We start from the raw sequence: 26,490 nt of genomic DNA, 5'->3' as shown, positions 1-26,490 counted from the left end.
CTTTGTATGACATTCAATTATATCCAATCCACAAACAATACAAATAAAAATTGGGAGACAACAACAACAACTCAAACGAAAAAAAAAGAATCAAACAACGACTAGCTCACATGCAAACTGTAAATTGTATCGAAATTGAAAGCAAAACCTATTTCATAACCACCTACGCTGACTTAAAGGAAATAGAAATTTTAAAATTGTATATTTATACAAAACATCGAATCGAATGCATTCACAGTGAATATATACGTTACGTATACGTACAGTCTCATTTACCTTCAAGACGACTGGATAAACAATTTTCAGTTTACGCTGAAAGAGTTATGGCATGTATGTGGCCATAGAAAGCTTATTAACTTTATGACAAATTCAATTAAAATACCGGTATTTAATACAATATAGACAGGCCATATGCGCGCTCTTGTTCGTTATATTATGCTAAATTTAGTGGTATACCACAAACGAAAGAAACATTAATTTCAACTTAATATCAGGAGGTTCGTATGGTGGCATGAACTTTTCAATATATAAAAGCAAAGAAAAATTAAATCTTAATTGAAATTATCACGTTCATTTGTTCTAGCAAGTAGAGTGAAGGTAATTTGTATAACATATACAAATACGCGTTAAGAGTAGTGCACATATTGAAGGTAGACCAAATTGGTAAATGATTTTTTTTTCCTTCTCTTAAATTACCATTGTCCTATTAAGTCAGTGAGATAAATCTAACACGTAACATGTCTATAGATATGATTCGAAGTTTAATTAAGCGAGAACTGACGGACCTATGCAACATTTATCTGGACGGGTTATATGATTTTTATCAAAACAGATTTTTAAGTCGAAGGCTGCTTTTTAGTCTTAATTCAGTCGATTTATGGATACAAAATATGGTGCAATTAAGTTTTTTGAGGCTCGACTGCTACGAACTATTATTTAGCTCTGGCTACATTCGCCTTAAAAACATTTTGTTATCAAACATTTTACCGAATATTTTAAACGAAAGAATTAACAGATTCAATGAGATGTGGGACAATATTTGTCAATGGGAGACAGAGTATAGTTTCGAATGTTCAGCTAAATTTTAGCATTCAACATTATTTGTCAAACACAGTGTCGAACTGGCCCTATGGGCGTTCGGGCGATTCCGGCACTGGTCAAACAATCGTCAATTGATCAAAATGACCTCATATCAAAATTATCTTGGTATTGCTTTATATTGTTGGAGAGGTAGCGTGAGTCACCCCAACTCTCACATTAAAAATTTACCTTATCATAGGAGGAGATTTGCATAGAAAGTTTGGTGTCACCGCGCATCTAATAATATAGCGATGGACATTAGCTCCCCAACAGTTTTACGCCTTGCATACACATGTAGAGCGGCCCTTTAATCCCTCAATCATCATCGAATCTACTTTTTCGCCTTAAGCTCTACATGGGCCACTTCATATTACCGAACATTCACTCTCCATTTTATTGTTTTTACTGCGCAAAACTTACAATCTTAACCACTTCCGGTTTATCATAAATCACTGAACAGAATTCGTGCAACTTGACCGCAAAATTAACAGAATTTATTTCGGTTCAAAAAAACTAATAGAGATTCAAAGACAAGTTTCGACTGAATTTTTTTTTATTTTCTTTTTTGTCGTTAGTTGCGTTTTCGCGTGTAACCGGTAAGTATGTCAACTCAACGTATAGAATATCGGTGTTATTTCAGAAATTGACATAGGTACTTGCACCACACTTTCCCTTAAAATGGGTCTTTTCGACAGCTAGGTACTCGAATATTGTTAAAAATAGAGACGGAGTTATTACACTTAGAAATTTGGTTACCAATGGTTAGGATGGACATGATTAAAAAAGCTTGCAACAAAAATTCGATGTCCTAATCAGTGTTCAATCCTGTAAGCTGTTCTTCTGACAAAAAAAATTCATAGAATTATTTGTGCGTCCCCGTGTACAGACGTAGATAATATAATGGAAAAACCGAATTTATATTTTAAAGATTAAATATTTTGATAAAATTGGTTGCTGCGCAGTATAGGTTGTGTTTTGGTTAAATTTCAAATATCAATTCAAATCGATTGTAGTTCAATTTTTCGTTTACCATAAAACCATTGGAATAACTAGGTTATACACTGAATCTATGGAGTAATGTTAGTGTACTCAAGGAGGTAAAATAATATTGCATTCATCGTTTTATTTTGTGCAATATATTTTATTTAACTTGTGCATTTACATTTTAAGGTGTGGGTGCGTGCATTATTGGAAATTTTCGCGGAAATAGTATAAATATTATTCAGCTGTGAGCAGGTAAACTTAACGAAATATAATTGTAAAAGTACTTTACATATGTAAATTATCTTAAACCAGAATCATAATGTTTTAGGCCTTTGGTCATGTTCAAAAATTAAATACGATGAATCGAAAGTTGCACAAGTTGCAACAGTTATAAATTAAAAATTTATTTCCTCACATTTTTGTTTTGGTTTTTTGAGTTAATGTAGCCGGTCCGAGCCAGTCTCTAATTTCTACTGATCATCATCACCAGCATCATACAATACAATTTGCATTTGAATACTCTTGTAGCCTAAGAATTTCAATTATGAAAGAACTGTCAATTTAACAATTTAATTTCACAAGGCAGCCATGGCACCTGGAGAAGACCTCACACATAAATGAATGTAATTAGCTGGACAATATTCGAGAACATCGAGGGGGAAACAACTACGATGAAATAGTGCGCCAGGGAGAAGGTAAATGTTTGATCAAATAGGAATAGATTAATCAACTGGTAATTTAGGGATTTATTTTGGGAAAATATTTTTACATATTTTCTCGAATTTTTCCATATTTTCCAAAAAGAAAGAATTTTTTTTTTGAAAATGTTGAAAAATATGGGAGTTTATCAAAAATACTCCATGAGTAAATTCAAGGTTGTATATGAACAGGTTACGCCGATCGATCGACATTATTTATTCGGTATTTCAATTGAACAATTGCTCTACAATTTTGTATGAAATCAAAGTTCAGTGGATTAGATATAATTATCGGTAGAGTAGATCAAATACTCGGAAAAGTAGATTAAATTTGAGGTAAATAAGATAAATTAGCAATAGACAATAGACTTCGACATTTGTGCATGTCTGATGACACATGAATCATTGTTGGCGTGATAACGAGACAGCAAATTTACAACGAGCAAAAAGAGTTGAAAATCTCACCTGTAGCTGGTAATGTTGGCTCCAGGTAATCTACAATAGCTGCGACAGCTGTATTTTTTGTATGCGGCGCTACATCTGTGGCAGCTATTGTAGATTACCTGGAGCCATTACCAGCTACAGGTGAGTTTTTCAACTCTTTTTACTCAGAGTATAGACAATTCGGGTCTAAGAATCAAAACCCTTCACAAAATTATGTCTGTCTCAACATGGAAATGGCCTTCGAGTTTTAATATCTTCATCTTGTAACGTTTCGAAGTAATAAACGAATTTGAGACGAAGTCTTTCATTTATGTGATATAATAAAGTGAACCGTGATCATTTCTAGCACGTAGTTTCACGACGTAAAGCTTGGTTCGAACTAAAATAAATGTTTTACAGAAAATGTATGGCCATCCTGTCAATTTTTCTGTTCACACAAAGCAGCTGTCTTGGTTTCCTCTTAATTTCGAAAATCGACTCATTATTTAACGGCAAATATTCAAATTCCAAGCTTAACATTTACTGAAAGTATAATCGTCTCAAATCTAATAAATATAAAAATGAAAGGGTTTTTTGTCCTCGCTGACAAAATCGTTTAATTCTTTATTCATTGTAACAATTAAATAAAACAAAAAATTGCTCTCTGTTAAAAGCAGCCGCCTCTACGTACCGACAATAATTTATGGACATCATCTGATGTTGATCTCATGTATTCATAAACTTTGTAAAATACACAACACACACACACTCATTACGATGCATAAATTTCACTTAAATATATTCAAATGTGTACCGATCTAAAAAAAAAAAGCGAAACATTTAAGAATCTACCATCATCCAACCTATATGTACATACATACCGACCGATTAGCATATGTTTTCATTTTTCAAATTGCTAAAACCGTTTATACAACTTAATTTCGTTTGCCAATGCAGATATAATTAATGTAATAATAACATAAATTTTCCGGACTTCTGATTTTCCATATTATAATATGCACATTGTTCGCAATCCATTCAAATCGTTCATGTAAATTTACTGTAATTATAAGCCTTATTGGAATCATTTAAATAAACCATTCATTACGACCACCATACGTCATTAGAATTAAAAACAAATCTATTAAATTGCATCTTCATAAATTCAAGTGCTAAGATGTTAGTAGAGTTTCTGGGAGAGTTTTTTTTTACTTCTTATTCTACCTCTTCTTTTAAGTATACATTTTCATTGCGTTCATTGTGTGGCTGTTGCATTATTAGGTTTACCGTTTTTAATTTTACGATATTCTGCTTTTAATGAGATCTAATAGGCTTAACATATTTTTCTTATATCGTTTGATGAACGCACAGTCGAGGACGACTGGACATTGCACATCTCAATCGGACTGTGTGCAAAAGCTTGCATACAGTAATCGTACGTTGTAATAGGCTTTAATTTACATTACCTGTTACTTAGATAGATAGATAGAATAAGTGGGTGGAATATAACCTGCACCTAAGCCTCAGATGGGCCTGTTGTGCTTCCCCACAGTTACTTAAATTCTTTTGGTTTTATTTATGAATTTAAGGATGTCTGCTGGAGCAATACTCCATATTGAGTTGTAATTGATTGTATAGGAGCCTAGATGTGTTGTACCTGTTACTTACTCTTTGTTTATTTCAAGAGAAACGAAACCATTTTATAGACAGCAATGTCATTTGTTATCGACAGTGATGGACAAAAATAAGTCATGAACTCTGTACAATGTTTAACACAACGAATGTTGAAACAAATGAAGTAACAGATTTTTTTCTTTATCAATTTTTGTGCTAAATGTTTTGATCGAAAAAAGTAATAAAATCGATATTTATGTTCCTGTATATTGAGGATATAATTGCCATCTCTGAAAAACTAAGCCATTCACACAGTAAATCTATTACCTTCTTAACTAAGTATATTAAAATTGAAAAATTCCTATTAAATCGAATGATATAGACTGATTTAAGCAGAGAACTCCGAATATGATTCGAAACGTTTCGATTATCTTTCCCCAAGGGTTATAACAATAGGTTAAGGCTTGATTTCCACTCGAAAAGTGTGTGCGACATCTAACTGAACTACTGACCAACCAGCGAGATGAAATCGGAGTCGATTTAAAGACCAGAATTCGAGCAGTTTGTATAACTGCTTTGTTGTATGTTGCACCACTGTACTCTCATCACGGGCTGGACACTCATTTAAAAAATGAGGAAGACAGTGAATAGTGTCAGGCCCGTGACTCTCATGGTAACAATGTGTGTACCAAACTTTAAGTCTTCGTTTGGTAATTTTCTCAGTTAGGTTAATGAACATTTATGACATTTAACATTACAAAAGCCATTCTGATTTAAATCAATTTATTAGAAAGTATAACAAAAAAATTAACATTTTAATAGTTCGTACTGAATTGATGGCTTGTACGTATACGCACCACAGATGTCAATCTATGTTCCCATTCTCGCACTTTATCGATTCATTTAAAGTTTTACTATGATAATTTTGGAGCATCTCGTTTCAATAGGGTGGGTGGAAAGGCTAGTGTTACTATCATCACATTCACCTTGAATTTCCTAACGTAAATGATGAATTGAGCTTGAGATTGCAGAGGCTCCTAACATGTATCTTCCTATCGTTACATCCTATTCCTTTCATAGTTTTAAAGTTATTAACATGAAACGATCCAGAACTGTTTTGTTTCGACCTGTGGCTTACCTAATCAATTTCAATCTTACGGAGGTGGTTGAAATCACAAACTCTTTCCATAGAAATCACTAGACTATTTCGTAAGACGGCAATTTTTTTTTTCGTTATTCTCGTTTCGAATTTCCAAAATGCAGTTGCTGTATCTCGACCGACCACACCTATTTGTGGTATTAAATTGTTAATTATTATGTTCGTCGAAAGATGCAAAATATTGAAAATCTCGTTTTGTTTGAAGGTATATAAGATGATGAATCGTTCATGCAAATCTAAAGTTATAATTTTCAACTAACATTGAATCTATAGACACCGTCTTATTCAGCACGTATTACCAATCATTGTCTCGAAATCATTTTCACACATTTCGCTTACAATACAAAAAACAATAATTTATTAAACAATTGTTTAACACAATTTATGCGATTTGCATTTTGTTGTCAAGACTTAAGAAGAGAGAGAGAAAAAAAAATTGGTGTAGGTAGTTTTGTCTGTGTTTTTGATTTATTATTTTGCTGTTATTTTACGAATAGATTTATGCACCAACAAATATAATCACACAGTTATTGATACTCTGGCTATTTAAAGATGTGTAGTTATGGGCTATTTGCTCATATAAGAAGCATTGTATTCATATCAATTTTAAAGGCGAAATTGGCGCCAAAGTAATAATAATTTTCAATTTTATTAATAACATTTTCTAAACGGCAGGCGTACAATCATTAAGTCTGTTACTTCATTTCATCGAAACATTTCCAACGGACTGATTCTAAATCTTGTACTTCATTTGTTTTGTCATACGATTACGTATATACGTATTTGAAGTCGTTTACGCGGTCGTAAGTACCGCCTGATTTTCATATCTACTTGTCGCCAACGATTTTAGTTTCTAGATTTTGGTGATGATCATTTTACATTTTGTAATTTTATTAATAAAGACTGCAAACTACCAGCTCAGTAAATTGAATTAAATGGGTCTTTAGGATGTAGAGCATATGAATTTGTTTGTAATCCTGCGACACTAAGAGCGACTTCCAGGGACTTAAAGTACAATTATGAACGATAGTACAATAAAGGAGTATACATACTGACTGTTCGTTTAGTCGAAGCTTTCTAGCATGACTGAATTGGAAGTTGAAGTTTAATAATTGAACGGAGAACCTTCCACGGGATCTTATTACTGCAAATGACACTTTATTATGTTGATGAAGTTTCATTTAAAATCTTGTCAATATAAAAGTTTGTCGGGCAGTACGGGCATTGATAGTCAGTTCCTTGTGTGATTGTATGTACCATTGAGAGAAGCAAACCCCTTGGAATGTCAGTTTTCGTTCACGGTATTCCGTTGAAAACGCTGATCAATTTTTCTTTTTCATTGAATCGACTTGTATCGAGTAAAAAGTAATGCAAAGTCTGTTTCGAAATTTAAGCATCATGTTACATGAATTTATATTTACCATAATGTTTGCACAGGTTAATGGTCAATAAATGACGGTAAATTATGATTTTTATTAAAGAGCGACTTTCATTGTGCTGTTAGAAATTCATCCGAAAACAAATAACTTCCGAAGAAATTTTCTAAATAATTGCAGTAATGAATATCTTCATTGTTTCTAAATTGTACCGATTTATCATCGAATTAAAAGTCAATATCGTGGCCTCATCACAGTAATATGAGGTGGTTAAGACTCAGGTCTCGACTCAGGTCCATGTGTACAGCAAGCAAAGATACATTTCTGAAGATTTTACAAAATGGTTTATAGTAATTGACTCCATTAATAAGCTCGGGTACATTGCAAAATAATGCAATCGGATGCTAGTGAACATTTTTTTAGAAAAATTTTAGGATTTCATTTTAGGTCAAACAAGGTCAATTTAAGCTGGAACTTGCGTCACACTTTCTCGTCAGCAAAGTTTTTTTTAAGATTGTAATATTCGCGAAAGTATTGATGAAATTAATGACTTTAAACGTACATCATCACGGTCGCTAATAGATTTTCATTCAAAAATAGTCCGTGAATCGTACGTACCTGTAATTAACAATTTAACGAGTCGCATTCTAATTAATTCGAAATTAAATGCAATAAATTTTCGCAATTATCCACAAACAATTATCGAATCATATCAGAACAATGAGACCATTAGACCATCCATTTAACTTGGTATTATAACGATTCGTTTCCCACTTATCGTCCGTTGGTGATTCGACTATGGTAAAGCGCGATTGAGAGAAATCTGTTCTGTAATTATTATCGAATAACATAAAAGTGTATGTATGGTTCAAATTGAGCGATTTGCAATTTAATAAATTTTAACAAATGAAACTAACAATCATTTTGATTTGGCTTTTTATTTGTAAAGCACTGTAAATTTATTTAATAAATTGTTATGAATATTGCGCTCCACTTCACTACCTACTTCAACGTATATTAAAAGCTACTAAAGCCAATGAATGTAGAATGTGTACCGAGTCAATCTTTTGTATGATTTTATTTTTTTATTTTCTGCATTGAATCGACATTAAATGCCGTCAACAATTCTTTTTTGCTTGATTTCTTTTCAAAATTACTGCACATAAGTATTAAAGTCTTTGGGTTATAACTGGGATATTATGTGCTAAACAAAAAGGAATTTCACTTTTTGTTGTAAAATGAAACATTTTCATAAATTTTTTACTTATATGTTCCGACGACGGGCTGCAGAGTAAATTGTTAATTTTTACATTTACAAGTTTTGTGTTAAGACATGTACGGTACACAGTGATTCGAAAATGAGTTGTGTAATGTCCAGGTAATGGAAATAATAACAAATTAGTTATAAACTTGTCATTTTCTAATAGTTTTTTTTTCGTTGGTTGAAAAGAAATGATTTTTTTTTCTGTAACACTCAAGAGTAAAATGGAATATGTGAAATGATTCATTTCGTTTAATAATAATTTTTTCTTTCTTCATGTATAACAACTCATATTTCACTCACTTTTACTCTCGTCTCGTGATCCGTCGATACAATAGAATATTGTCTTCAATATTTTTTTTTAAGTGTATACATCATGGCAGATAATGGTCATACACATATATTATTACGGCATATCCTATCCTTCAATTTTAACTTTGATTGAATTTGTCGACACCCAACCTCAATTCACTCAATTATAAATTGTAACGTCTTTGTATGTACACAGTATTATGTACATTAAAATTAAGATGCTTTATGATAGATAATGAGGGAATTTGTTTAGAATAAGACGTTCGTTGGATATTGTGCTTTTTTTCTCTCTTCTTCGATACATTCGTATACATCAAGTGAAAGTTCTGCCCGTAGTCATTATGTTACGATACAATTTTATTGGAAATGGAAAATAATGAAAAGAAGAGAAGTGAAAAAAAAATGCTCAGCTCAAAGGTGATTATTATAACATAGGACTCTGATGTAAGTCATCTTGTTCTTGTTGTTTCATTTCTCTTTATGATATTGATTCAAATTAAAGTTTATTATAGATGGACGGTATGTTGTTACATAATAGGGCCGAATTTAATTTCGTTTCCATTCTTTTGTTCTACATTTTGGTTCGTTTTGTTTTTTTTTTAAATTTTTTTGTTAGAACATTTCTTATACGATCTGCGGTCAGTTTAATATGGTACACGTCACTAGGATTTGTATTTCTATGGGGGAAAAATTACCATAATTAAAACATTTGATGGATTCATGAAAACGGGTTTGGTTAGATGTCGGCTCAAAGGTGTGGATGCTTCTCAATCTTTATATTGTGATGCTGATACTATTTTTATTTGGTGATGATTTGTAACTTGAACGTTTTCTAGTATCACTGTCTTGTGTGTATTATTAGAGCCTATGTCTCGTCACAATTAAGTCGACAAGCCAATACATTCTTCAAGTGCGCAAAATGATCACAATAAAATCTATTGAACAACATTTTTCTTAAAAAAAAGGCTGAGTATGGCCAAAAGTTGCGGAAGTAATGGGAAATGTTACAGAAAGTAGACGAAAATTGCAATTTACTGTGATATCAGGCTTTCAACGAAACCTCCAAATAGAGCAGAGATTAAAGGAACATTTTGACAAGCTTGATATTGTTGATCATGAAAATAGTTCGTGTAGTTTTTCTTTCCCGCAAACTTAGGTCCCCAATTCCAACACTCAAATATGCACTTTTATGTGAAATGATCAATTGGATTATATCTGCAGGTGATGTAAATTGTTGCACTCATCGCAAAAAAAAAACAGTATACGACACGACATGAATGTATACGACAATGTATGGTTTGTCCAGCACGTCCAAACAAATAATTTTATTTTATTTCATTCAAGATTATATGGCATATAATCCGCTATTAATGAACAACATAAACGATAACTTTGAACAATATCAATTAATTATTGATTCTGTTGAAATTACTGTCTTCATTGAAAACGTATTAAAAACAAGCCATTGCGATCCAAAGAGCTTAAGGCATTATATCTACAACGACAACATAAATAAGCACTCGGTAGAGTTCTGTTATAATAGGAAAACGTTCATTTGACGTTTTAACAAATGAAGTAACAGATTTTTAATGTAACGCAAGTCGGATAAATTCAACAAAAGAAGTAATTGATTTGAAATGTGAAGATGGGGAAGCTAAATTATAATGATCAAAACAACAAATTATTAAAGAATTCGAAAAATTCATTAATGACACGTTTGCAACAAAATTAACAGAACATGATGTGTGGTAAGCTGTCGAATTGCATGTAAGAGTGTACGTTTACAGGTGTGAATAATTTCTTATCATTTTCTTGCACCAGAAAGCCTACAGTATGAGGTAATATTGAAAATTATTTATTAACGTAGCTTACCGATGAGTAGCATGTCCTCAATTGAATCACGGTAATAACAAAGATTTTCTTAACGGTCAATATTCTTCCAATAATTCGCTATAACTATAAGTGCAAAATTTTATCAGTTTGAAATATGAAATAAAATTAAATTCGAATTATTAGTGACCGTATACGCTTATTATTGCAATCCGATTCAATTTAACACGCATTTTATAACAATATAATAATATGACATAAAATATGTGGACTTTTATTGGATATATCGTTGGATATATAGGTAAAAGAAGTTTTTATAAAAAAAAGTCTTAAAGAAGTTTAATGGTTTTTCCTTCTTTTTTATTTTTCTTGTATCAATCGGACTATTTGTGTAGTTTTTCTGCAATTCCAAATGGTTATATAAATTACATGATATGCTTGAATTGGCTATTTTCAATAAATTTACTATTCATTCGAAGCGAAAAGTAAATAACAAATGAAGCAGTTAATGCGATACTCGAGTGTAGTAGGTAATAATGCAATAATCCGGCAATGATCCAATCAAATCTAGATTTAACCATGTACCGAAATGAATAAACAATTTAATTCACATTTCAATTTAATTTGACTCCGCTCAAGATTACATCATTTGGTAATTTTATAAATGGAATATTTATAAAAAAAGAGCATAAATTTATATCATTTTATCCTTTAGGCAAAATATATTATAATCATTCAATTTTACATTTTCATTCTTGGTAAAATGGGTGCCTGTTCGTTCATATACGATATTGGAAATTTCACTTCTTTTTTCATAATTTTTTGGAGTGATATTAAAGTTTTGAATTGTTTTCTTATTTAATAACTGACTCTGTCGGTATGAATATCAGAAGTTGTGCAATAAATTAGTCAAAAATGATTTCGTATTTCAATATATTTACGGTGGTAAAGGCGCCTCGAATTCAAATATGTTTTGATTTCAACGTTTTAACGTGGAGTCAAAATATATTAATTTATAGAGACCTGGCTCCAAAGTAAGTGTTATTCGAGTCGTTGTTTTAATGTAGGGGGCCATCCATAGATAAAGTATGCAATTCCCTTACATCTATAATGTATTTCAGTAAGCGAACTTTCTATCGAATTCTTGCGATGTAATTTTACTCTTTGTAGACTGGGCAGTATGTACACACTCAGTATGCAATAATAGTAGATTAAATTCGATAGTGCGAAAGTAATTCATTACATGAAGTAACAACTTTACGATAAAAGTTAACTCAGAAAAAAACAAAAAAACTTCGGTGATTAGACGTAATTAGAAAAGCATTTCCTCCCATGTGAAAAGAAACATTCGTAGAAGCACTCTTGTCTCAAGTACAGTCAATTAGTCATCCTCATCCACAGTCATCATGAATTCGTCAACGTATAATCGGATTGAAGTCAGACAAATTTAGATCTTTCAACCAAAATGCAATGTCGGAAATCTTCAAACATCCCATGAATTTGAGAAACTTTAGTTTTACAATCTCATTACGTTAATGTTTCAATTTCAATTTCACATTTTATTTCATTTGTCACAATTTTATCACAACAATAATGCAATAATAAAATAAACATATCCATAAATGCTGCAAGCTTTACAAAAGACATATCAAATCAGCTATTATACAGAGCTCTAACATATTAATGTCTTCCTCTATTTAACCTGATGCTGCTGATGTACACAAATTATTACTCGTTTTCATTCATTTGCCATTCATTAAACCATCTGCTAATCATCTATCATCTCGACATTTATTTATATAAATTTGCCAAAGCATTCGATTGAAAGCCGTGCCGCAAATTCGATATTATTCCTTATGGACTATGCAAACTCTGTTTGTGTAATATAAACCATTTATTGCAGAAAGAAAGAAACAAAAAAAACTACAATTCATAAAATTCATTACACATATCACAAAACCAAACGAACTCCTTCATATTATAAATCTCATCTGCAACATAAGCCAACGTTTGAAATGAATTACTCAACAATTACTCTTTTCTACAAGAAAAAAATATGACGAAGAAAAAAAAAGTACTTGAAGGCTCAGTCAAACAAACGAATTAAAAAGACTCGGTGTACGTATCATTAGCATGGACTCGCAAATTGATTTTGAAATCAATCATTTTGTGATTTATTAAAATTGTACAATATGTCAGTATGAATGCAAATTAGCATAGTTTTTCACCGGGTGGGGGAGGTGATCATATACATACATTGTATTGCGAATTCCTAAGTAATCAAAAAATGTATTTAATATGAAGTTAGAACTGTAGACGCGTCAAGATATAATTGTACGAAAGGATTGATTGCATGAAATAAGTAGTGATAGCTTTTTAGAAACAGCTAATCATCTGGTATTTATCGGCATTGGTAAGCAAAAATAAGCAATGGGTTGGTATTTCCGACGTATCTAAATACATGTTAAAACAGGTGAAGTAAGATCTTAGATCAAGTGTTAGTTTGAACAATTGAGGTAAAAGATTCAAGTTGTTTTTAAGTTAACCTCTTACGGCAGGCATATGACCAAGATTACTATAGGGTCTATTACTTCCATCGATCGAAGTATTTTTAATCTGTTGAATTCAAATCTTGTACTTCAATTTTTTTAAACATGGATTTTACTATTTAAAGCACCATATTACACCTATCTCGTCATTATTTTTTTCGTCGTTATCGATAACAGATGAATAGCCGTACGAGCCAGGTTAAAACAACTTAGTTGATAGATTTGTTTGAATCATAGATCATAACCAAATCTGCTAGACAAATAAAGAATCTTTGAATCCATCTTTCATGATTGCCTATGGAAAAAATATCTCTGTCCGAGGCAGTTGGATGTGATACGAGAAACTTTATGAATTTCTGCCTTCTCGCTACAGCATCTTGGGTGGTAGCTGCAACGTTACGATTTTTATTTACACCATCGTATACCCACGGATAATCATAACGTAAGCAAATTTAATCATGTTAAGAAAAATTACCCTTTGAGTTCGACACGAGCCAATTAGGTAATATTTCACCGAAGACGAAGTCATTCACTTAAAGGTACTTTTGAACACACATTGTGTTTCTGATAACAAAAGAATGTGTTAAAGAATAGGTTAAGTGCGTGTGTGTGTATTCTGATGTCGTATTGGTAAAATTGCATTGTTCATTTTCTTTTGCTGAAAAACTCTGAGCAATTGCAGAGTTAATTTGATATTCTTATTGAATAAAAATTCACAAATAGCATCACGTACTTTCATTTCAAATTTTTAAGTCAATATTTTGCATAAATATGCAATATGAGGAATGCCAGATGATGTATGATTAAACGTCGTTGTAGCGTAATGGTCCGCGGTTAAGATTAGTGATCAGGTGGTCATAGGTTGAAGATTCGGTTCTTTGTTTGCTGTTTTTTTTACCGTAAGCATTTTTAAATTGTACTTGCCGACGCATGAATCCTCTTTGCCGGGCTTTTTATTGTTGAATACAATGTGAAGCATAATGTTTCTCGGCTTTAGAGTTTGAAAATATGTTAACTAACCAATGACTGCCTACCTCCCAGACCAGCCCCGATAACGAAGTGATTCTTTCGGCTGTTACAAAACCTATTGTGACTGACAAAATATAGTCTACAGACTTCTTATTAAGATATTTTCTTATATTAAACTCGTTTCAACATAATACGTGATCAATTTTCGATCAACGATGCACTTAAGCCGTTTCCAATTTATTGTAAATTGACAAACTGACCTTGTTGGAGTTTTTAATCGCATTGTTTCCCCTTCGGTTAACCCGAATTATGGAATATATGTTGCGCAAATTGATCCTATCAATTCCGGTTGAGAAACGATTGACTGTTCCACCAGCCGAGAATAAAACTTATTCTGATATGTGATCCATTTAACAAGAAAAAATTGCCAAGCTTTTTCCAAAAAGAACATAAATCTTAAGTGCATGGTTTCGGTTGTTGGAAATAAATTTTACTTGAAATTACTGAGAAATGTGCTAGGGACCGTTCAAAAGCATGCAATCTTAAAATATGAATTTTGAAATTAATCCCTAGATTAGTCTCTGAATATACTGGTGTCAAAGAACACTATTCAGGATTTATGGTCGCAAAATTAGATTTGATGAAAATACTCAGAATTAGCAGAAAATTTCCTTCTACGTAAAAATCCTTTCAACGAGCACGTAAATGCAAACATGTCTCCTTCAGCGCGTTCCCTCCTTTTCCGTCTGACATGACATGCCGTACGAACGGGCTCTTATTTATTGTCCGCACTATGGAAAATCTGTTGTACGTAATCGTTTCGCCTTTGTTTGACCATAATTGTATTGCTACATGTTCAAGTTTCATTCGGTTTTTCATTTACCTCTCTACAACTCAACATTGTAGGATTGTATATTCACCGCAATGATCCATCATCCGTATACGTGAGTTTATATTGTTATGATGATTACTTTTCTATATATGTTAAACATGGGTAAAATTGATAATAATTTGGACGAAGAGAAAAAAAATCGCTTTCGAGAAGCTAATGCAAGATTTTTTGTTCGTTTTCGTTTTTCTATCACCAAGTGAACATTTTAATTATTTTATTTGAATTTAGAATAGCGTTGCATAACTAAACCATTCAACATTAGGAAAAACTAAATTTAAAAATTTCATTATAAAGGCTAGACTGTTGAAAAGAAGAAAAAAGGCAGAAAGAAAAAAACGTAAATTGTGGTTACATTTTTGAATTGGAGAACACATAATTGTGATGCATAATCTGTATAAAACGAACCATACACACAGGAGAGAGAAAGATTGGTCTTGCTTAACTCAAAAATACATTTCGTTTATATATGTTTCATGTTATTTATATTTTGTTTTGCTTTTATTTATGTTTTATTGCAAACAATCAAAAGTAACAAGTAACAACAACTACACACAGCATACCAAAAATACGTATTTTATATTATGTGACGAGAGTCATCAACGGTCATGTCTGGATAAAATCGCCAGCATTAAATCACAAACACTTTTTTTTTCTTTCTTTTCTTTTCTTCATCGGATGTAAAATTTGAATGAGATAATTTAAATAAATATTTGTTTGAATTAGTTTGTTGCACGCCAATTTGATTACGTTCATCAACGATTTGATTTATATTGTTAAAAGTGTAACAAATGGCCGTTTTAATTAAATGTTTTTTTTTTCATTCACATTCAATATCGAAACGAATTTATAATTTATTTTGTTTACATGACAATTGCAGCATGATGGAATTGAGTTACAATAACAGGAACTAACGCAAAAGTTTCTGTACTTACAACTACTTTAAAGCCAGAGAATTAAGTGTTTGGAATGTGTAGATTTACAAAAAGAGTAGATTTCGACTTTGCGGACAAACTTTCTTGGAAATTTTGATAGATCATTCATGCCATTCACCTTTCACTCGATGTTATGTTATCTGTTATCGACAGCGTCGATAAACAATTAAAAGTGTGGCTAATGCTATATGACCACCTTTTTGTTCAAATGAATGAAGTAATAGATTTTGCTTCAAACTGATCAAAATGTCTACATGAATAGAAGTAAGAGAAAGAGAGAGTGAGATGATAGAAACTACCACACAGATCTGAAACGCTGCATCCATATATCAGCTTCATTGGAAGAGTGATTAACTTTTGCAGTCACTAATTTGTTCGTCCATCATCACTTTAGGTCGTATTCATATATCATTCCAACCTTAGGATCTTAGGTTTTCAGGTACACGATTTTTATTTTATTGGTCAAAAATATATTAGATGCCAGTTGTTTTATAGTCTAGATAATAAAGTTGTCCTCAGACATCCTAGCTTTGACAAATCAAAAGATTCAGTTCACAATTTTCGGCTTCTTAATCTCAAGATTAATTTTCAGTTTTCCTTTTATTTCAGTTGAGCAATAAAGGTGTAACACAAACAAACATATCGTTATGTATCGAGTGTAACGGTAATCATACCACCGTCATTGCAACAACAACGAAAAAATATCCAATCTTATAACAAATTAACCGCATTCCCATCATAAAATCGCAATTGATTTATAAAATAAAATCACATAAAAACCAAAGTCCAAACAGCAAAAATATCAATCTTTTCATTTTGTGCAACTCTTAAACCATACACTCCAATTTGTTACAATAATTCTAATTTATTTGATATAACTTAACAATTATATTTTATGTAACAAAACAAATTTTACAGTTTCAGTCACGATTTATTAATGGACAATTAGATTTCTCCATTATTATACCACATATAAAACTATTCTCATCATCTCATGTATATATACACTAATGCTGCATCTTTTCTACAATTTTTTTTTCTTCTCTTCTTATTTACAAAAAAAGAGCATTCCCAATACATTTTACATCTAAAGCCTAAATAAGAATAAAATAATGAGCAGGATGGTGGATAGTTCGCTTTTGTTTTTACTTGTAAAAATTGTTTGGATCGTTTCTGAGGTTTTTGTTCCCCCCTGAAATTATATACCTATAGATTATTGCTAGACACAGAGTTCATGATTAGGAAAATTGGTAATTGGTTTTCGTTCAATTTTAATATGGATGTAACAATAACAATCGACCATGTTATACCTGTAGATTGAGGTAGAAATAAAAAAAAAATATATTGTAAAAGATTGACAGACAAATATGCTGTTGTTTCAAGTAAGGAATTAAATGGTAATTGGATATAAATATGATTACGTTACCATCGGGGAAAAAGTCTTCGTCGAGGCAATATTATACTTAGAAGAAAAACAAACTTGAAAAGTAAATGAAAAACATAGACGCATGCATGATACCTTGAATGATGTAATTTTTTATAGAAGTTTTGATATTTTTTTTACGGTTTTTATATGCTGGTTCTTAAAGTGCTTATCCAATTGTTCTGTAATTATTTGATTTTTCTCTTAGCGTCGATCTATTGTACATCGGGAAGTAAAATTACAGTCTACGTTCGATTGATTTCAAACTGCTGATACTTCTGGTACCTGTTGAGATGAGAGTTTTGTTACAGGTCAAATTCAGATCATCATAAAGTTAAGTCAATTGAAGATGCCATGATTTGTATTCGTCAATGACTTTTTGCTCAAATCGGAGCTAGTACAAATAAAGCTTAAGAGGCCAAGCAGGTCAACTTCGGATTATATGACCTTAATTCGGTCACAGATGTCAGATGTCGGCATTGTCAGACTTATTTAGCTCAAAGTAAGTCTGATTCAGTGGCATATGCATCTTAAAAGTGGACTTATACAGTAACCTTAACTCTTCTGAGAGAGGTAATGTAATTATTGAATCTATTACTTTCTTTGATCTAGGTATATTCAACGGGTTGAAACAATATAAAACCAAAAAGAGCAAAAGACCAGATATGACCAAACCGTTGAACCCGGCGGAAATATGTTTCATCAACCACAATGGAAGTAATAGAAATAATCCTTTAGGAATGACACATGCACACAATCCTTAAATCTGATACTTCTTTTGTTTAATGTATAGTTCAATAGTTCAGTGGTTGACCTGTTACCTCAATAGTTTTAACCTACATGTGGCTACATAAGGGACGGTAGCCATAAAACGAAGAAATTATTTTCCTTCCTTATAGACATAATTGAATAGAATAGCTATGGATACTGTGAGAAAAGAGGACAATAGTTGTGATTTCGTAATCTTATTATCGAAATGTTTTCTTTCTGTAAAATGGACTCCTCTATCAGATTAAAATAAAATCAATTTTCGGCTATTTTATGTGCGATTTTCACACAATCACTGGCTTGCTCACCGGCACCAATTGACCGTTCTTTTCTTTATGTCAAGCAACATTATTGCATGTATCAGGAGCAACCATAGTATTATCTCGATTATAATAATATAACGAAAGTGAAAAATATTTTTTTTCGCCGGTCCGGCTTAATTTCTTATCGAAAATAAGCTGAAACTGAATCACTTTTATTGGTATAATTCCCATAAATGACAAAATATGCGGATCGTCTTTACCATCACTACAATATTATCCCGACAGATAAACCTTTTGAGAAAAATAATAATCTATAGTTATAGTCAGTGATCGGTTAATAAAGGGAAAAACAAAAAAAAAACGAAAAAAAATCGGTTTGCTTCACTCTCATCAACGAAATTAATTAAATTCGTGTAAAAATAATTATAACGAAAAAGGGAGATATAACAAAATCTAATTACAATATCATACACACCATCATCCAATAAAATTAGAATAATGTTTTATAAACACGATAAAAGGGACATTGTGTTAATATAAAAAAAAATTTAATCATAAAACAAGAATAAATCATCGCAGAAGAAATCTAAAATGTATTGTAAAGAACCCGCCAAGAGATAATAAAACCGAAGATGCAACGTGACCGCGTCCGTCTATAGAACATCGTACAATATATTTTTTTTTATTATATTATTTCGTGTGTATCTATACTTTCGTTATTGTGGAACCTTAATGTAAAACAGAAGAGATATTTTTTGTTTTTGTTCTTTTCGTTTTTCTTAAATATGACCATGGGGCTTCAACCATCCAAAGATCGGTTAAACATCTCTTCGGAAATATTAGTTATGTGGTGGATAGACGTATAAAGTTATTGAAGTTATACATATGCACGTCCAGATATTGTTTTTAAATTTGAATTTTTAAACGAAAAAAGTAAAAAAAACAACAACCACAACAACAACAAATTCTGTATGCTGTTGCTCTTTGTGTATCAGAAATATCACTGTTGAGTTCGAGCGGCTACTGGAATCATGGGAATGTTTTATTTTAATCGTTTCCATATATCCATAAAATGATAGCGTATAAGAAGAGAATGAGCGCAAAGGCAAAACGATAAACGATGTCGCTTTGATTTTCGACTCTATGATTTTCTTGAATTATTTATGATTTTTTTATTCAAAAATGCTGTGTTCGATTCATTAAATGTGGAACTAGTGTACATTTTTCGAGACATTCTTTTTTTCTTTAAAGTATTTGTATGTGATATTGAGCGACTTTTTCCAGGCTTGTTGATGTAGTCACCTTGTTCTTCGGTTAAATAATTTATCTATAATGTACCTTTCAGTATCACTAACGTTTCCGGTTCTTCTGAACTCTTTTAATTAATTTGATTCGACCGGCGTCGCAGCTAAATTCTAGATAAAATGACTTGACTCTGAAGCAGTTATGTATTTACCCATCTGGAAATGATACTGGTAACAACTCTAGGAATTTAGCTACCGACTATTATAATTGTTAGTAGGATAATGGGAGTAAGTTTATTGAATTTGTGTAAAAGAACCTCGGCAATTGGAAGCAGAGCCTGTGTTCAGCAATTATTCTCTCGAGATTTTTGTTTGGAATTTTCTTATATTTGAAAACCGGAATTGGGAAAATTTAGATAAATTTAAGATAAAATGTTTGAAGTGAAGTAAGGCGGTTATAACACTGAAATAAATCCAGGCTGCAGTTTCAAAATCGACCACCTCAAACTGCCTGTTGTTGTTGGTTTTTTTTTTCTTTAATCGGTATGTAATTAGCCACTGATCGACTTTCAGCTTTATTATACCGTCTCCCTTCAACAAAAACCTTTCGTGTTCGAAAACAATCCGGAATTACAATTTCATATTTTTTTGCTTCACCCAAAATTTTATTGCCGAAAAAACCACACATCTTACATCAATACGAATAGCTCAATAAAACGAGAATATAGACTTTTAATACTTCAAAATGAGGTGAATAAGGTTGAAATTAATTTGTTATTTATTGCGTACACCGAGAAAAATGTGTAGAATTTATTTATGTTGTGGAATTTGTAAATTCGATCGACTCCTTTTCTTTCAATTAATTCCACTTTGAAATTTCCATACGTTATATCGACGGACGTCGAGTGTATTGAACTCGCCCCAGGACTCGCATACAACGTTTAAAACTTATAATTTCACATCAGTAATCACGTTCGACATTGTAAGTATAGTTGATTTAAAATTGGGTCGAATTTAAATGTTTAAATAGGATTCAATCCTTCGGAATTACTTAGTATAAGAGAAAAATGAGAAAGAAATAGTTCCGAGTGAAGAAGAAAACCTCAATTTGTCGAAATACGCGAACTTACTTCTCCTAAGACAATAGAATTTGAAACGTTTATTGTCAAATTGGGGATTCTATTTTCACCGTAGATTTTTTCGCATGACATCAAAATCTCACAAATGTCTTCAAAACGGACAGTTCAAACCCAACACCAGCCGCTTTTCATCAGACAAGGTTCAAATCGTGACGAGTTAATTACAATAAAAATGAATTATATGAACCGACACCCCTTCCCTGCAACGAATCTATTCACTTTTTTATTTAGATTACCAAAAGCTTTAAGGAATCCTCGTAAAATAAACTGGTTCCTGTTCAGAATCGTATCGAAATAAAACAAAAAGTTTTGTTCAAATCCCAAAGAGCACTTCTATGAATCTTTGACTTTCCTCTGTGCTAAGAAAAGCCAAGAAAACCAACCCAAACATAAATAAAATTATGGTTTAATAACACTCTAAATGTAAAGGTATCATAAATGAATTACTTCAAGCTTATATACATATATACGTGCACCGCGCTGTATAGTTAAATTGTAATTAAAATCATAAAAACCTATTTCAAATTTCACAAAAAAAATGAGCAATAAAATAAAATTACACATTTATGATCTACATGTGAGTGTATTTTATAAATAATCATTGGAACGTACCTTTAAATTAGCCGTTTCTGTTTTTCTTTCGGTTTTTATTTATTTTTCGTCTTATTTATCGATTATTTTCAGAAGTTCTCAGTACAACAAAATTAAGATCACAATCAAGTCCGATTTGTAATAAAATTGAAATGAACATTCCATACGTTGTGCAATTTCACAATATTACGCATACAAAACTATCACAGTTCCTCTCGTTATCACTAGTTATAATGTTCGCTAATCCATGAATGGAAAACAGTCTTTCACAACCAAATATTTTTTTTTTCCAGCTCTATGAAACAACTAAAAAGCACACAAAATTTGAAACAATAAAGTTTTGCCACACGTCCTTTTCGTAAGCGATCTTAAATACATCTAAGTCCAAGAGTAGTTTGACTTATATTACTTCGGTCAAGCAAATGTATAAAAAGGGGTATTATGTTCTGTCCGATTTCATTGACACACTTTTCGAGTTATGTGAATTCACAATAAAACGTTATAATGCGTTTGTGTAACGTTGGACATTAGGATTAATTTTAAAATAAAATAATAGGAAAGTGGAACTGATGATAATGATTATCGCTTATAGACAAGACCAAACCCTCAGCAATTTGAAATTCCAACACAACATTATTCATCTAAATAATTTTTTCCAATTTTGTGAATTAGAATCGGCGATCTAATAATTTTTATGAATGGAATGGTCAATACTCTGCCATGGGAGGGAGAGTTTCCATAACGACAAAAATGACCAAAACCTTTGAAAACAAATATTTTTCAACATAAAACGGACGGTGAGTGAGTATTCATATGCATATAGAGGGGTAGAATCTTTGTCGGAACCAATTTCACTGTATAATACTTATATATAAATGGGAATTTTTTGTTTTATTATAACATCATAGCGTTAATAGGAAAAATGATGAAAACTACACTTCAATTTGATTTAATAATTGCTGGCCCTTGTGATGACTGTAGTAAGTTGAGTTTATTTTTCTTAAAACAGTTAAATTCATTTAAAAATTGTTATTAAACTTAATTAGGGATAAAAAGTCGTAAAGTCGAGTGTTAGTGGAAAATTTGTTGATTCGAGGCTGAACCGAGTGTTCTGAGTTAATTGAATTAATTTTACTGGATGAGAGCGTCAAAAGACGTCTGCGTTTTCGTAGGTTTTGCATTTCATTACACAAGAGCGGCCACTCTTTTTGGTCCTTTCCACATGGCTGAGTGAGTGCGAAACGACGGGCGGATATTTGAGGATTTCTTTGACGGGGGAATTTACGAAAGGAGGATTTTTTCAAATGATTTTATGAGGATTTTCAATGATTTTGAGAGGATTTTCTTCACCTCTTTTGTGGGCTTTTCACGTTTTGTAAGAAATTTCATTTTACGTTTTGAGGATTTTCTTGGATTTGGATTTTTTTTTAAGAACTGAGGATTTTAGGAAAACTTTTTATTCAGTTTTCAAAAATTTGCTAGGGCTTTTCAGGTGTGTCCCTAGCGTTTTGGCGTCAGGGAAAATTGAAAAAAAAAATTGGTCTCAATGTGTATGCTGTGAGTCAAATATGCAGACCGGGCGCCAAATTTATTTTTTTTAACTAGCTCAAAAAATCGTTTTTAGTAAGCTCCAGATTTATTTGGGCGTCAAGGGCAATTGCCATTTTTGCCCATATGAAAAGGAAGCAATGGATAATGTCTAGGTCAGAAATGGTTGGTAATTTGGTAATTCGACCAACAACAATATTTTTAGACATATGTTATTGATGGAACTGCAAAAAATAATGCAATGGAGTCTGTATGGTGTGCTCTTTAATAGCAAAATGAATGTTTAGACTCATGAAGTAATAGATTTTGCATAAAACACTCAGTGATAGATTTAAACTTAAGATGTAGCAGAGTTAGCTATTATTTGTATTGCTATAGGATGCTATAAGATTCAGAACGAAACGTAAACATTAACATACAGACCTACATTTGTTAGAAAAAGGAATTTGAATTATAAATAGAACATTTTTGAGGTTGTCAGACTTTTAACATTCCCTGCAACTGCGCAACTTTACAATCCTGATTATTGTCATTTAGAGTGTTGTTAGAGGTCTACTTTTTTTTACATTGTCGTTGTGTTTTGTTGAATAATTTAATCTATTCAAGGAAAAACCATATTCTCGGATTTAATTTTTTGTTTTTGTTGTGAAGTCGCGAAGAGAAAAAAAAATTACCTTATTTTCGTTGATTGAGATGACCTTGAAATGTGAAATATTGTGCCTCCGGCAAATTTGTTTTATTTTATATATAACTTCAGTTACGTTAATTTGGTGTGGTTTTTTTCAGTCACACAGGACAGTTTAGCGTTATAACAAATATTTACATAAAGTTTGTATGCAGCTTGAATTCGAACAGGTTTAGGTTTGTCTAGGAACGGCAATTAAAGAAAAATTAATTAACCTTTCGCAGAAGTTAACCATTATCATCAGTATTATTCTTATGTCTGTTACTTAGTTCGTTTTTGCATACATTTTTACGCTTGCTGCATAGGACCAAATTAATCACTGACGGTATTAGAATACATAGCCGCCAACAAAGTTTAACAGTCATTCCAAACGAAGCACTTGAGTGGGTCTACATTTGTTCGCTGGTTGCAAACACTTCCTGTAGATAGTTCATAGAAAATTGAAAGATCTACTGAAAATAGACGCATTTGTGGGATAATTTGGTTATCTACGAGAGGTGGTTGATAAAAGTTATTTCTGCAAGAATGCACTAACTGTCGGTGGAACTGATTCTTTGAGGTATTTTAATGTTTGTCTGTTAGATACATTATTGCTAAGAATGTAGTGTGTACTGTGAAACATTAAATTGATTTTTGTTGCACACGTCCTCGCTTCGCTCGTATGAAAAACTTACGACTAGTTCTATAAAAAACGATTTTATGTAAATAACACGGTGCACAATATTACTCAGTCAAACCAGCATAATAAAATTTAGCGTAAGCACGAACGTATTATCCATTCCCAAAGACGCACCCTGCGTTCTGTAAAAAGACTTAGCTCCACTAACGTCTACTTAAACCGGTCATCTAAAGATTTTTTTTTAAACTTAAGATGTTTGCCTATTTTTAAATGATAAAGTTCACAATTGCTATTGTATTAATCGAGTTATTTGAATTTATTTAGTTTTTGTTTTTCCGTACACTTACTTCAACTAACTTTTTTTTTTCGATTCACTCTACATTCCGATCCTACTTATCGTAACAACAAAAAAACGAAACAAGTAAGGCCTACACCCATTAAAACAATTCCTTGTGCACAGAAAACACATTGCTAAAAAGTTGAAAGAGAGGAAAAAAAATGTTTAAGAAAAAAAAAAGCACAACCGAACTGCCAACAATTTAAAATTATTTTATGTGAGGCGCCAACATTATTTTAAAATCGATAGTGAATTGCAAGGTCGTTTTAAGCGAATATATTTTATTAAAAATAACTTTTGTACCATAATATACAAAGCGGTTGCTTTTTTTTCTAGTGTGTTTCTTCTCATTTTGTTTGGTAAAATAATCAGGCGCATAAGAGCAGATTCAAGTTGTTTGTTTTTTTTTTAAATGTTATCGTCCCGTCTAGGTGAAATAAATCCACTTAGCAATTAATGGCAAATTAAACAATTTATCAATAAATAAATAAATGGAGTAATTTATCTAGAACCTTTTCTGTTCATTTTTTATTATTATTATTTTACAAAAAATAATCTTAAATTACCTGATCTCGGTCCTGTTTCTCTTAAAGATGACAGCGAGTTTTCCTCTCGATGGTATTTTTATATCCTTTTTTTATTGATTCGATGAATATATATACTATGCACAAATCTATCGTTAAAATGCGAAATTATGCAACGATATTTTAATAGTCATTTAAGATGGAAACTTAATTAAATTCAATTTTCTCGCATTGGACAATATTATTTAAATAATAATAAAAATTGTACAGCCGTTTCATATACGTACATGCAATTCCAATAAAACTGCACTATTAATAACTTAAAATAAAAACACACGGTGACTTTATGCTTCCCAGTGATTTAGTACTGGTGATATTAATAACACGGATTTTATTGAAACACACTCAATCCGAATTTTATTGTTTATGGTAATATAAAAACCAATAATTTGGATTGTAAACAAACACCTTCTGCATTTATTTATTGTTTTTCGTCGATGCAATTTTATAGATCTTTTTTTTTTCGTAATTTAAAATACGGCTCGTTTACTCTCAGACGTATAATGTTAGTCCCTACACAGATTAATGGTTCTTGTTTTTAGTCTTTGAAATCTATAACATCGTTCACATCCGAAGTCGTTACCATTTATTCCAAATGTGTTGAAATGTGAATAGAATTAAATTTTTGTTTCTTTTGCGTACTTCGACAGTAAACAATAAAAAAATATTTTATTTGGATATGTAGGCGTAATGTTTTTTTGTGCGAGTGCTTTCGTTTTTTTTTTATTTTGTTTCAAAAAAAAAAACGTTACATCAAGTCAGCATTCAACTCTTAAACCTCGCGCCTTCGTGAATTCCAAACCGAACAGAAGAAAAAAAAGCACACAACACACAACAGAAGAGAATTTGTTATTCAACACTGAAAACGATCAACGGGCACAGAAAATGAAATACAAAAAATAAAACGCTGAGTATAATATCTCCGAAGAAAAATAAAACGAGTTTAAAACTCACACCGCGGATCGAAATATCAAACACGTCCGTATAGTACGTCGGTCAAGAAATGATTGTGCTTCATGTACCAGAAGGTAGTCAAGCAAGGCATATATTATTGCTTGCGCTGCACTGAATAACGAATAATAGTATTACCCATAAACATCAACAGTTTGTTTTGAATTTTCTTTCTTTCTTCTTGGCTATACATTAAATTAGGTAGAGGTCTATACAATATGTTGCATTTGCAGGTAATGTCATGCAATTTCTTGAGATT

General features: G+C 31.7%; 1 protein-coding gene across 4 annotated transcripts in view; it reads right to left on the bottom strand.

Moving 5' to 3' along the window:
* The window catches only part of LOC119083755 (cadherin-86C), a 106,879-nt gene extending 80,609 nt beyond the window's left edge, over positions 1-26,270 (bottom strand). For 3 of the 4 annotated variants that reach the window (XM_037193539.1, XM_037193555.1, XM_037193564.1), the window contains exon 1: positions 25,263-26,270. The gene's annotated coding sequence lies outside the window, so the exon portion shown is untranslated. Of the gene's footprint in view, positions 1-21,528; positions 21,978-25,262 lie in introns of those variants that run through there. The other variant, XM_037193547.1, reaches the window with a different exon arrangement.
* Between the last annotated feature and the right edge of the window lie 220 nt (positions 26,271-26,490).

Source organism: Bradysia coprophila, chromosome X (genome assembly GCF_014529535.1).
Source record: "Bradysia coprophila strain Holo2 chromosome X, BU_Bcop_v1, whole genome shotgun sequence".
NCBI classification, from domain to species: Eukaryota; Metazoa; Arthropoda; class Insecta; order Diptera; family Sciaridae; genus Bradysia; species Bradysia coprophila.
Note: the sequence above shows the minus strand (reverse complement) of the source record. Positions and strands in the feature narration are given on the sequence as shown.